This window comes from Xenopus laevis, chromosome 1L (genome assembly GCF_017654675.1).
Source record: "Xenopus laevis strain J_2021 chromosome 1L, Xenopus_laevis_v10.1, whole genome shotgun sequence".
Lineage (NCBI taxonomy): Eukaryota > Metazoa > Chordata > Amphibia > Anura > Pipidae > Xenopus > Xenopus laevis.
Window position 1 is genome coordinate 188,193,389 of NC_054371.1, and position 13,262 is coordinate 188,206,650.

Sequence of the window (13,262 nt, forward strand, 5' to 3'; positions counted from 1 at the left end):
GTCTTCTAGAAACCATGTAAAGATTAAATAAACCAAATAGGTTGATTTTGCTTCAAATAAGCATGAACTATATCTTATTATTAAAGAGGAAAAGGGAAAGAATTTTAAAGTATTTGCATTACTTGGATAAAATTGACTCTATGGGAAACGGCCTTTCTGTAATTTTGAGCTTTTTGGGTAACGCTTTTCTGGATAATGGATGCAATACCTGCAATAATAACAATACATACATTCTTATACAATTTTACTATCTGTGAAAGTTTACAAGACTTATTTTATAAATAACGTCATCAAAGCCTTTACATATTAAGGTCATGTCTAACAGGAAGCTCAAGGTTAGATTAAAAGTTGGCATTTAATTGTATGTTGTAATTTTTTATGTAAAATTATATACACAGTTTTATAAATATGCTCCTTAAGTGACACAATGAGCATACAAAGAGCTATAGGAGATGTGGAAGGTACAGGGCCTTGTGCACAAATGCACTGACCAAACACTTGGTTACACCCATGAAGTGTTGGAGTTACATGAAGTACTGTTAAGTGAAGGCCATTGAGTTATTTCATGTCCTTTCTCATGACACTTTCATATAATCAGCTGTCTTTGCATAACTCTGTTCTGTATAGGATTGAAGTGTTGACTGGTGTGACAATCATTTTGAAAAATAAACACCAAGTAAAATATAAATATAATTTGGAAAACAGTTGGTTTACTCCTACTCGCTGGTGTGTAGCTGAAAGAAAAGCAAAACAAATTGGCAGTTGAGTGTAGTTTTTTTTTCTTTGCAATTGTTGGCACAATTCCTGCATAAAAAAAGAAAAACAAATGTATTTTTCTATCTTCTTTTCCAGTTGGTAAAACTAAATTAGAATAAACCATAACACTAGGCTAACTCCTAAAACCATAGATATCTTTCTTTACATGGTTGGTGTCCAGAATCCAGTCAGTGAAACCTTTATTACAGCCTGACTTTTGTCGATGGTGAAAAGTAAATCAATACAAAGTTATACCACTTTAAATGGATTTCGTAATTGTTATCTTGATATTGTGCTAGTCTTGCTTGCTTGCTCGCTTGCTAGTCTTGCTACTCTTGCTGTATAAACAGTCTAGCAGGAATGTATGGCAATTAAGTCCATGTAGGTCCATTCATGTATTCTGTGGTGGCTGTGAGCTTAGGAACATTTAGCATACGTAGCTAAATTTCAATTTAAGATTGAGTGGAACATATGATAAAGAGACAAGAAGGAAAGCCCCTGACTGGCTAATAGTTTAGCTACAGAGGTGCAAAATTACAAAGTCCCTGTGCTCCATTTTGGCAGCTCTCTGTTCATTAGTTGGCTTCCCCCCTTCTGCCCCCTGCCTATTTCCTAATTTACATATGATTCAGATGTCACTCACATGGTTGCCAGCTGCATCGAGGCCCATTGCAGAGGGCAGCCAACTGTGTACAGCAGTGCTTTCTCTACGTCAAGGGATGCATTTTTGTGCCCCTTAGTAATTTTGCACTTCTGCCTGGGGTCTTTGTTAATGACCTGTAATGGGTTTTTAAATGTCAGATCATTTTAAGCATTTCATGTCTTATGCAGAGGATTTCAAACTCTTTGGGGCAAATTTACTTACCTCCGTAGATCCGCCAGCGTTGGCTTCGCCACACTTCGCCGAAATTCGACAGGCGTAGATTCGTCAGGACATCGCAAATTCACGAAGATCCGAAGTTCCGCACAAGTTACCAATCGTTTCCGAAGTTGCGCTAGCGAAGTTATGATGAGCGGTCTGAAGTTGCACTAGCTAAGGCTAATTTACTTAAGGCGCCAAATTTGAATTTCAATGGATGTGAATGCAGCAGCGCATACAGAACACTACACAAGCCCAGGGAAACTTAATAAAAGTTTATTTAGGTGTTCTAATGCCCTACACATGTGCCCACAGTATAGTTAAGGTGCCACAAATGTAGGGGGGAAGGTGGGCACCCTAAAAAATTTTTCGATCTTTTTCAATCTTTTTCAGCCTATCACCCAAAAAACGCCAGCGTTTTTTGGGACTTAGAAAAAATTTCAACTTTTTTGGGACTTTTTTTTTTAGAACTCCTATCTACTCTATTGCACTTCGCCTGCTCTAACCTGGCGAAGTAAACTCTGTCGAAGGAGGTCACGTTCAGAAAAAGATCAATGTTAGTAAATTTGCCCCCTTCGCCAGAGTGCAACTTCGCCAGCGTTATGGTGCAAAATTTTATGGTGCGAATTTTCGCCAGGGTGACTGATAGTAAATTTGCGAAGTTGCGAAATGACTTCACGCTGGCGAATTTTCGCCAGCGTTAGTCACTTTGCCCTTTAGTAAATTTGCCCCTTTATGTTCAACATGTGGTAAACCCTTAGCAGCATGGGTTCCCAAATATGGTACTGTGTCTCAATGTCCTTAATACAGTATATTGATAATGGTTTGAGTTTATTTGCCTATATGAATTTTGTGGTCACAGCCTCATTGCACGGCACCCCCGCTTAATGTTTTTAAAAATTAGTGGTGAGCACAACTTTCCCTTGTTTGTTATAGTTTATACAGGAACAATGACAGCTCCATGTTGTAGCTCCCACCTTTTCCAACTATAGTAAGGTGATCCCAGTGGTGGCCAATAAAATGGCAACCTAGTTTTAACTTTGAAAGCAGCAAGTTGGTTGCAGGTAAAATGTAGTCCCTGTGTAAAATATATAATGAAGCAATTTAATTCTTAATGAATCAGATTAAAGTTGAGTGTAAGACTGGCCAGATATTTATATATATATATATATATATATATATATATATATATATATATATATATATATATATATATATATATATATATATATATATATATATATATATATATATATATATTAGATAAATATAGATACATATATAAAATATACCTTCCCATTAACCTTCTCTCCCTGTTGCTGCAGTTCTCTGCTATACCCTAATCATAACCCCATCATATTTAGTGTTTACTATTGATAGCATGGTTTAAAGAACATCCCATTCCTTCTTTCCTTTTTTTCCATGTTGTTTGACCTCCAAATTGGTGATGTGTGGTCAGGAAAAACTCAGTAGATAACAATATGCTCTATAAACACTTTGGGTAGGGATACACACTATGAGTCATAAACAGGAGTTATTCTCTTTAAATATGGCTTATCCTGCCAGTCCCACTACTTGTCCAACTCATTGTGTCCATTCTGTGCCCATATATCTGTTGCCATGGCTCCTAAGGAAGGCACACACCATTGTTTTGGAACAGCTGTTCTAATTTATGTGAAGAATGTCAAAAGGAAAGTGGCATCAGCAATGAATAAAATAAAAACATTAACGAAGATGATCTAATAAAAGTGTAGCTGTAAAATGCAATAATCCTAAGAATCCTAAAACTGGATTCTTTAAATTGAAAAATTAAATTTATTATACATGTTAGTCTTTAAATCAAATGAAAGGAAATAACTTAGCAATATATAATCTGGAGAATAGTTTATACTAGGGCTTGAATATCTATCAAAGCCATGCCATCAGTCAGAAAATTGTTAGACATTTCAAGGTCATAGTAGCCTATACACTCAAACATTATAAAAAAAATGTCCCCAAATGCAACTTACACTGTTTGATGGATAAGCACACTCTGGTTCCCATTGTTCATAAAAAAATCTATCTATCTATCTATCTATCTATCTGTCTATCTATCTATCTGTCTAATTTTCATCTATCTATCTATTAGAAACAGGGCAGGAAATAAAAATTAACTCAAAGACTGAACTATTTCACAGTACTTCCAAGTTTAGTAATCAGCGCATATCCGAAAACATCCCACGGGTCCCAGTTTACTGAATACATCCTGTTATCGACCATCCTCCAAAACAAAAGAACGCCTCTGTTTGGAAGTTTAATATGTTCTGGCAAGCACATTAGAGGATGCAGCAGACATCGAGAGATGCAGCAGACATCGAGAGCATTAATACTTCAAAGTTTGATGATAATATCAAATGAAAATGGAAGCATTTTAGTTATGGTTAGTATAAGTCGTCTGAGTTTCACAAAATTACAGACACCTTGTTGCCATAACCTGAAAAATTATAAGGAGGAGAATAAGAAACAGGCCCTGAACTCTTCTATGTAGGAGTTAAATTCTTCATGAGTTTGCCAACTTTCCAATCCCCACAGACCAATTACAGTAGGCCAAAGCAGTGGCCAATTTCCATGAAGCCCCGTTTATGAGTACAGCAGATTCAAGTAAAATATGTTCAGTGTGGCTGATGGCATGCTGGAAGGCTACAGTGGAGCATTATTAAGGGGGCTATTTATCATAGGTCGCTTTTTTGTGAGGTTTTTTATACCTTGAATAAACTCACAACTCGAATGTTTGCTTATTTATGAAAAAACTTGAATGTAAAAACTCAAATCAGTGCAATCAGGGGGAAGAACTTGAATGCTCGAATTGATTGAATTATTGGCGAAAAAAAACTTTAATCGCTCTAATTATTCGAGTTTTTGATCTAAAACTTCTGAAAACAGAACATGATGAAGGCTACAAACATCTTCAAATGGTTCAAAGGACCTCTGGCATTGACTTCTACAAGACCTTGGCAGGTTTTCAGATTTGAGCTATATCCAGCTTTGGGGTATAATACATTTAGAAAAATTTGAGTTTTTTTAACCTGAAAAATTTGAGTTTTTACTGAAACTACCCTTGAAAACCCTTTGGGATTTGGAAAAGGGATTGGGAGGTCTACAGCTACTGTTAATTCCCCACCGCGGGTTCTGGTCTAAGTGAATTTTCTAAAAGGAATTGATATGATATATGATTACAGGATTTGTTTTACTAAGTACAACTCTCAATATAAGGAAGGTTAATATATATGTATGCCGTGAGGTTTACTAATGCTTATAAAGAATAATATAAAGAATATTTAGTATTCAACTATTATGTTTTATAGGGTCACGGCTAAGATGGCAAGCTTTTGGAGAGCATCCCATTACACTGTACATCTGCATTTAGTGATATAGCCAGGGGGCAATTATGTAAAGAGAGAGATACTGTAGAATGGATTGGTAAAGAGAACGTTTTAGAAATAGAAATTTAGAATAGAAATCTTATGTGTGATTAATCAAAAATGTATAGGTTCCACTATTGTATAGTGTATTTGTAGCTGTCTGTTTAAAAAGTTATTTAATCTAGAATATTAAAACACCATCTGGTTTTTACTTATTTTTATACTACAGGTATGGGACCTGTTATCCAGAATGCTCGGGACCTGGGGTTTTCCGGATAACAGATCTTTCCGTAATTTGGGTCTTCATGCCTTAAGTCTACTAGAAATTCATGTAAACATTAAATAAACCCAATAGGCTGGTTTTGCTTCCAATAAGGATTAATTATATCTTAGTTGGGATCAAGTACAAGCTACTGTTTTATTATTACAGAGAAAAAGGAAATCATTTTTAAAAATTTGGATTATTTGGATAAAATTGAGTCTATGGGAGACAGCCATTCCGTAATTCGGAGCTTTCTGGATATCGGGTTTCCGGATAAGGGATCCTATACCTGTATTTCTCTGTTGGTCAGAATAGGTTAATTCTTCTTTTCACAGTAAACTCCTTTTATACAGTTTCTACAGTCTCCTTCAAACAATGCCCGATAAAACATCCATATTAGTGTCAAATTACTTTCCCCTACTCAATATTAGACTAAAAACAGTTATGTTTATACTTCCTCCCCAAAACATTTGTCAAATCCGCAGAAACACTCAATTCAAGGCTGTTTTTTAAAGGAAAACTATACCCCCCAAAATTTATATTTAAGCAACAGATGACTTCTTAAAAGTGATTCTTTTTATGATCTTATACAGAGGTCTTTAATTTGACCATACACATAAACGGGTGGTTTAACTTTTATTATGTTACAGGATGTCTAATTCCAAGCAACTTTTCAATTGGCCTTCATTATTGTTTATAGTTTATGAATTGTTTGCCTTCTTCTGGCTCCTTCCAGCTTTCACTGATCCCATGTAAATAACAAATGCTCTTTAAAGGAGAAGTCAACCGCTACGTGCAAAAATCCCTCCCCTGTGTAGGCCCCGCTCCCTCTCCCCCTCCAGCCATCTTCTCCCGAGCGATCTTCTTCCTGGATTCAGCTGTGTTTAAAAAAAAACAATACATTTGTAGCCTTAAAGGAGAAGTCAACCACTACGTCCCTCCTCCCCCCCCCGGCCTACCTGCCCCCCCACCGGGCAAATGCCCGGTGGGCATGCGCAGTAGGAGGCATTTGCTGGTGTTGATCTACTGTGCATGCTTTGAAAGTCTTTCAAAGACTTTCGGCATGCGCAGTAGATCCGCACCGGCAAATGCCTCCTACTGCGCATGCACCAGAAAACACAGCTGAATCCAGGAAGAAGAGCAATCGGGAGAAGATGGCTGCTGTGAACTCAGCAGGAGAGGACCTGCACGGAGGGGTAAATAACAAGTTAGGGGCATTTGCCCGGTGGGGGGGCAGGTAGGCCGGGGGGGGGGGGAGGAGGGACGTAGTGGTTGACTTCTCCTTTAAGGCTACAAATGTATTGTTTTTTTTATTACTCATCTTTCTATTCAGACCCTCTCCTGTTCATATTTTAGTCTCTTATTCAAATAAATGCATGGTTACTAGAGTAAATTGGACCCTAGCAAACAGATTGCTGAAATTGCAAACTGGAGAGCTGCTGAATAAAAAACGAAATAACTCAAAAAACAACAAAAAAGAAAAAAACAATTGCAAATTGAAGGAGTGGTGATACATTTTGAAGATTACTTATCTTAACATATACCACACATACTACATACTGGATCGATTGTAGGATTGAAAAATGTATTTGAATAGCCCAGAGTTCATAAGTTTATTTAGCCGTAACTAACAGTCCAGAATTCCTGACTTTATTGGGCAACATGTAACAGTAATTTACTGGAAAAACCACACGACTAGTTAATTTACACACTACTTGATTCACAGACATGTGACATTTGTTAATTAGCAAAACAATTTCAGCCCAAAACATGGCGTATACAAAAATGACTAGACTTATATGCTCCAATATACTTGACTCCCCAATGTTGACTTATGTTCAAGTGTACAAATCTTATGTATGTAAAACATCATAAACACTGCACTCACAGGTCTTGCGAAAAAAAAAATGATTTTATTGGTTCAAAAAGAATTTCTTTTTCACTAGACCAGTGAGTGCAGTGTTTATATTTTATAATTTTCTGGCACACAGGTAGTTCACCCTTGAAAACTAGTGCATACTAGACATTAAGACCCCCAAAGTTTTATTAATATGCCCCTGTGCATGAAGAAGTGGTTTAATGCTTAAGGCACATTGTTGAGGTGAAAAACCTTAAAAAAAAACAGTATAGAGTTTCTTTCTCAATCCTTTGCTTGAGAGCCAACAACGTGGGGTGATTTTAACATATCCTCATAGGAGGACAGGTGGCTTTCTCAGTCGTTGGCGAGCCTGGCAAATCCACCTGTGCTGCTGAGTGGGTATCAAGAAAACATGAACAGTTGGTGGGTACTGAGGACTCCCTGATGAAAAGCAATGCATGAAAACAGATACAGGGCCTGCTGTCATTATCAGGCAAACCAATAGCAGCACTATGAGGAATATCAACCTTGATGTCACTAGGCTTGCTATAAAATATAACACCTAGGGGCAGATTTATCAAGGGTCGAATTTCGAGCGTTAAAAAACCCTCTAATTCGACCCACGAAGTTAAATCCTTCGAATTCGAATATCGAATTCGAAGGATTTAGCGCAAATACTTTGATTGAACGATCGAATAAAAGTCATTCGATCGAACGCTAAAATCCTTTGAAACGAACGATTCGAACGATTTTAAGCGATCGATCGAAGGATTTTTATTCGATCAAAAAAAAGCATAGAAAAGTGCTGGGGAAGGTCCCCATAAGCTAACATTACAGCTCGGTAGGTTTAAAGTGGCGAAGTATGAAGTCGAAATATTTTTTAAAGAGACAGTACTTTGATAATAGAATGGTCGAATAGTCTAACGATTTTTACTTCGAATCGTTCGAATCATTCAATTTGATCGAATTCGATCGAATTTGACCCATTCGATGGTCGAAGTACCCAAAAAAATACTTTGAAATTCAAATTTTTTTTTTATTCGAATTCTTCACTCGAGCTTAGTAAATCTGCCCCTTAAAATCGAACTATACATTGGAAATATGAAATTTACCAATACTTATACAGCGTTATATTAAACCTCTCTATTACTGCGACATATCATTAGTCCTTTGTGTACAGTTCAGATATACAAAGTTCATGTTATTTTGCAACCAAACTCTAATCAAGCAATTCTTTTCCTATCATTTAAAGCTCACAGAAAGGGCAGAACTATCAACAGTGTGTCCATTGTATTAGCACAGAAGCTACGTTGTGATGAGCAGCGATGGGCAACTTTTTGTTGACCAGCTCCCAACATGACACTGTGAGTAAGATGCATTTATAGACCTGCAACCGACCTGCTTATCTCTGATGTCATGAAGAGGGCAGGGAGGAAGGGTGTATGCCTATAAATACAGGCTGATAGAATTGCAAGTGGGGCATTGTAAGGTGACATAAGGAAAAGTTCGACCTAAACCCACCCTTGACCCACAATGTGGATGTCAGCTCGAACCTCTCTGACTCATGGGTAAATGCGTGGGTCAGGCGGATTTTCGACCAATCACTACTTCTGAGAGTGTGGGCAGTGTGGGTATTGTATTTTCTGATGGACCATGATGATCAATAGAGGATAGAAGAGCCAATACAAATTGTATTGTATGGGAACCCACAACTACTGCTTTAATTTTATCTCTCACTTAAAGATTATTCAGTGCAGAAGAAGCTATTGTGCACTGTGTGAGATATGTAGGACACAGCATATTAAAGCCATTATAAACACGAACAACTTTTATGTAACAGACGAAGCCAGTTGCATCTGAACTCCCATCAGAGAGTACTGTATATGCCACCGACAACAAAATGAATCCTTTGAACTGCCATGAATCACTTATCCATTCTAGCTTATGTTGGAGTTTTGCTATTTGCTGGCAAAACCTTTAGAGTGCTACAAATGAAGTTCTTGCACTGCTAAGCAGATAGTTAGCTTAGCATTTTTTTCCTGGACTGGCAGTTTGAGAAGGATCTGATTCTGGATCACATGCAGATCATACTACAAATTTGGCTAATAGTAGGCAACGGGTTACTACATAAACATAATCATGTGCTAATAAATAAACGTAACATTATTTTCCAGGGACAAGTTCTTGTTTTTTCTTGAGAAATAGAAACACACTTGATTGTGTTATTGCTGACAGATGCAGTTCATGGATATCTTTAGTGTCAAAAAAAATAAAATGAACATCTGGAACCATGTACAGTCATAGTCTTTTTCTAAAATCATTCCGAAGCATTGCAATGAGATTCTCTGCTGAATTCAATAGTTATATACATCTATAATGACTCAGTTTCAGTCCAGCTAAAAATTATCAAGGAACTAGTGTAAGTGTGAAACTAGTAAGTGGGCAAACTTGAATGTCAAAGAGAAAAAGACATGGTTTTAATTTTTTAACCTTTAGGTTCCCCCTCATTTGAATGCATTCAAAGCTATTTGATCTTGTGGTTATTGGTGTGGGAAACCCACAGTACAGGGCACTGCTATAGTTGAGAAGCTGAAACTATACGTAGTAGGCTTTGATAAAGATTGTTAGAACTAGCCAGTTGTAATGACACTATTTAGTTTAACAATATTGTAAGGAGCAGTAAGAATTTAAGACATCAGGCTTTCCTTAGTGACTCAAATCAAGATTAATACTGTATATACAGCAATGTGAGAAAAAATCATTTGCCCCCTTCCTGATTTCCCTGTGCATATTTTCCCACTGAATGGTTTCTGAGCTTTAAAATAAAATGTAAACACAAAGCACAGTTTTTAAATATTACTGCATTTGTTTAAAGGCACAACTATGCAACACCCATATTACTCGCCTGTAACTGTTCCCTTAGTGACTCAATCAACCAAATGGCCAGATGTAATTGTTAATTAGATTCAGCTGATTGAACACAGCCAGGCTTGATTGCACTGCTGGAGATACACCCCACTGTATTATGAACCTCAGCCCCTTTCGTCTAATATTAAATTGTGATTAAAAATCATTCAGTGTGACAAATATGCAATAATAGGGGAAATCAGGAAGGGGGTAATTTATTTTTCACCACTCAACATCCTTTTCAGCATTTTTGTGCTAATATTTCTAGGGGTATGGTATATTTGATCAGTATGATCTTGGTATTTTATATGAAGTGCTGTTCTTAGAAAAGATGTAGTTCAACTATAAATGATGAAATCTGTTTTGTTGGTCGGATTCAGAGTTCAGCATCCATCTTCAAAAGGTACTTTTAACTCTGGTCATATTGCCCTGGTTCGTTATGGCAGGGGTCCCCACCTTTTTTGGGCTGGGGTCCGGTGGACCGGGAGAGGGGGTGGGGAGAGGTCAGCATCCAATCCTGGAGCACCAGCGTCCAATTCAGCGGCCTAGTTGAAGTCTGTCCGTAGCCCGGCCATTTGGGACCCCTGCGTTACGGAACCTGCCTTAAAGGAAAAGTTCAGTGTAAAAATAAAATCTGGGTTAATCAATAGACTGTGCAAAAAAAAAACTGTTTCTAATATAGTGTAAATTATAAAGGCTGGAGTGTGCGGATGTCTAACATAACAGAACATAACACTACTTCCTGCTTTTCAGTTCTATAACTCCTAGTTAGCGACTTTAAGGGGGGCCACATGGGACATAACTGTTCAGTGAGTTTGCAATTGATCCTTAGCATGCAGGTCAGATTCAAAAGCAACAGTTATAACCCATGTGCCCCCCCTCCAGTCACTGATTGGTTACTGACTGGTAACCAATCAATGGAACCAAGAGAGCTGCAGGAAGTAGTGTTCTGGCTATTATGTTAGACATCCAGTCACTCCAGCCTTTATACATTACATTTTTGGCTAACTAACTATATTGAAAACATGTTTTATTTTGCACAGCCTATCTATTTACCCAGTTTTTATTTTTATACTCAACAATTCCTTTAAAGCAAAAAAGAAATCAGAGTAGCTCACATTGGTGCAAGGCTAGATCTCCCTTTCCTGTTCACACGGTCACAATCATTACCATGGTTTGTCAACATACCGCCAGCAAGTTACACAGTGCTTTACAATAATTTATAACAAAAGTGAGTCTTACAATACCTTCACAAACAAAGGATAGAAAATAAAAATGTGATTGGTCCCCTTGCTAAAAAAGAGAAGTTATAAGTGACTGTAGACTACAGGTGTATCTCTATGCTGCTTTATCTCACCACCTCCAGCAGAAAATTATAAGAAGAGGAAATTACACTTTTTCAGGCACGGAAAAGATGTCTAGCTTTAGATACCTGGGCTGTAAGCGAATTTTTCCTGGTCATAAGAAAAACTATTATTAAGACTGGAAGCACATTTGATGCCATTGTTCCCCTGTTACATCATGAGAGATAATACAACAAGAACAAGTTATAACACTGACCCACATATGTAATAAAAGGCACTATGTTTGCCCAGGTGCAGTAACCCATGGCAACCAATGCAATGTTTGCTTTTAAGCAGGTGTCCAGTAAAGGCTACCTGCTGATTGGTTGGTTTATGTTACTGCACCTGGGCAAACCAGGGTCTTTTATTACATAACCTTTTAACGCCTTGGAGATGTTTATAACATGGGTGTAAGAGAAGGAGAAAAAGTGAGTATGAAGATGACATTTCACTTTTCATTACTACCCACCACATCAATAGATAAGCCAAATATATCTGATAACAGATAACAGACTAACAGGCTGGTGACTGGAGAAAACAACAGAGCAATCAAACCAACAAAAAGGATAATTTTGTTTATGAACTGTTATTTTGGATAAAGATTTGTATAGTTACTTTAATTTTTGATAGCTTTTTAAGCCTTAGGTGCTAAATAGCAACGTTTGGTGTGTTTTTGTGTTAACAGTTAAATTTGGTAGATGCTGCTTTACTTTGCAGTTACATTTACATCAGTTTTTGGTGGGTGGGGTTTCATTAGTGCACCTGAACAGACTGTATAAATAGAACCCCTAGGACTCCAGTGGAGCTTGCTCTTAAAGGGGTAGTTCACCTTCAATGTACAAATCTTATGAAACCACTAACAATGCTCTCAATGTGTTAGAAAAACCAAAAAGTAAAAATGCCATTGTAAAAGCTAATTTTTATACCTATTAACTCAGTCCTTCTCCTGTCTCTCTGACCAGTTTTCTGAAGTGATGGGAGTGGTCTATTTTGAACCTGACACACCAAGAACTTCCTATATGATGACATCATCATGCCCAGGCTTTGCTCTTACTTGTTTCCTATTGGATGTTGATACTGCCCTCCTCCTAGTAATTTATTGGGTGCTTGTGAATTGTAAACAGTAATTTATCTAGGAAAACGATACCTTTTTTAAGTGTTTAAGTTTTCCACTTCTGGAACAAGATTTAGAGCTCTAAATACCAAATAATGAAAAAGTTATATTTTTAATGATAAAGGGATCTATACCAGAAAAATATTTTACTTTATGCACAAAAATTCAACTCATTTGGAAAGCCTCAAGCTCATACAGTCCCGGAAGTCACGTCAGCTGCTGAATAATGATTTTTTTATGAGGTAAATACACAAAATAATTTATGGACCCCCCCCCAAAATAATATTTTCTAGAAAGTACAAGTGTCATCTCCATTATAATCCAATAATTCAAATTTTTAAAAATTATTTCTTTTTTCTGTGTAATAATAAAACAGTCGCTTTTACTTGATCCAAACTAAGATATAATTAATCCTCATTGGAGGCAAAACAGCATATTGGGTTTATTTAATGTTTATATGATTTTCTAGTAGACTTAAGGTATGAAGATCCAAATTATGGAAAGATCCATTATCCGTAAACTCCAGGTCCCAAGCACCTCAATCCCCCCCATCTGCACAGTTGAAGTCTCTGCAGCACACAGCCCACACTCCCCCTCCCTCTCACAAACTTGTAACAGTTTCTCTTCAGTACCTGAATGCTGCTCAAATTCCCCAGCACAGGAAGCAGTGGCAGATTGACAGCAGACATAGCCAATAGGAGTTAAGTTAGCTGCCAGTACAATGGGTGATATCATATAAGGAAGAGGAAGTGACCCCCTCCC